This window comes from Solanum pennellii, chromosome 7, assembly GCF_001406875.1.
Source record: "Solanum pennellii chromosome 7, SPENNV200".
In the NCBI taxonomy this organism is placed as follows: Eukaryota; Viridiplantae; Streptophyta; class Magnoliopsida; order Solanales; family Solanaceae; genus Solanum; species Solanum pennellii.
Window position 1 is genome coordinate 35,661,089 of NC_028643.1, and position 2,018 is coordinate 35,663,106.

Consider the following 2,018-nt stretch of genomic DNA (forward strand, 5'->3'; position numbering starts at 1 on the left):
AAATGCGGTTTTCATAGACAGACGAATTAGTGCTGCAATTTTAAAAAATTGTCGTGATTTATACCTAGCAGAGATTCGACAGCAAACAAAATATAGCTATAGAGGGCAAGTAACAAAACTGTAGTTATTAAGCACTAATACTTGATTATTATCTTTGTTATCGTAAAGTTTTTCCATTATTTTAGCCAAAATAATTTGTAAAGGCTGAACATATCAACAAACATTTAAAGCTGACATCATTTTTCATACTATATAATACATAAATGTAATACTTAATTTGACTTTAATTGATATTTATATTCTTTTTGAGAAAATTAGCAATTCAGTCATAATACACAACATATTTAGGGCCCGTTTGGCCATGCGATATGATATCATGATATGAAATCATGATATGGAATCATGAGATGAAACTGAAGTTTTGTTTGGACATACAATATGAAATTTTGGTGTTGTATATTTTTACATAAACATAAAAATATTATAAGTTTTAAAACTATTAAAATAGCCCTAATTGTTTATTCAATATTATCAAATAAAAAAATCATAAAATCATATAAAAAATTATTACAAAGTTATTTGTTCTTCACTTAAGTAATTGTCTAATCAATATATTTTAGTAAAAATAAAACACCTTTCACAGGCTCTTCAAGATTTTATTACTCAACAAACGTGAAGTGTGCGTTAAAGTGACATAGGTTAGTGAGAATAATAAATTTTAAAAAGTGATGATGCGATTATAAATTTTTTTTAGATGTGAATATAAACTCGTGGATCAATGTATTGAAATAACTCAAATCATGATATGATATTCTCATATGATTCCATATCATTGTTTTTGGAGAATATGATATCACATCTCATGATATGGAATCATGAGATGGAATCAGCGTTACATTGCATGTCCAAACGCTGATTCCATCTCACGGTACCATATCGTGATATGGTATCACATGGACAAATGCCTACTTAGTCAATATAACAACACTTTAAATTTTTTTTAAAATCTCATAATGACAATATTTTGACAAATGAAGTGTATCCTTATATTATTCATTTACTGTAAGACCCCACAAATTACTTAGTTGAACTAGAGCCTAAAATGTTGGTCATGGTGGTCTAAGGTTCTAAATAAGTTTACAATATGATATTAAGGCAGTGTTTAATAATTTAGGTACATTGGAAGTCAAACGTCAAGGGACGACTAAGACGTTCGACGACTAAGTCACATATGTGCCTCATACGTGGTTCTACGTGTTTATGTGTTATTCATAAGGTTTTAAGGTCCTTAAATGAGTTATTATAGCACATATAGGCGGTGTGTCTAGTTTCGTAAAGTTTGGAGGTCAAATGTCCAAGAACGTCCATGAACTTCGAAAGTGTTGCCTTGAAATGACCTTGTGTGTCTAACCATGTATCGTCGATTTTTACGTGTTCATTTTGGATGAAATTCATGTGAGATGTGTTAAACTCGTATACGATCGTATTTGAGTTAGAAATTTCTGGGAAAACATCCCTAAGGACCATCCAAGGGTCCTTGAGGAAGGACCCATGTTGGTAGCCAAAACTGCCAAGGCAGTTCCACCTACGGATGGAAAACGCCGGCCAGTGGCTTGGTCGACGCCCGTAGGTGGTAAGGGTCGTTTGGTACTTAGAATGGGGAGCTAAGCTACCAATTCCAAGCCTCTGAACTAATCGAAGGAGGACAAGATGGCCCGTGTATGGACCTACCCGTTGATGGGCAACCGCCGTTGGTGGTGTGTGTTCCTGCGCAGGTCACTGTTAAGTGAGGTGTGAAATTACTTCCAAATAGAAGGTTTGGCAGATCCTAAGGGGTATATTGGGTACTTTAAATTTGTTTATTAGCCTTAAACACACTGAAGACTTCATCTTCAAAATAAAAAACCTAAATCTTTTAGATATCTCTCTAGAACTCCATTAGAGTCAAAACTAAAGGAAGGGCTTGGAGTGACGAATTGAGTGGAGTTCTTTCATCAAATTGAAGGATTAGCTTCATC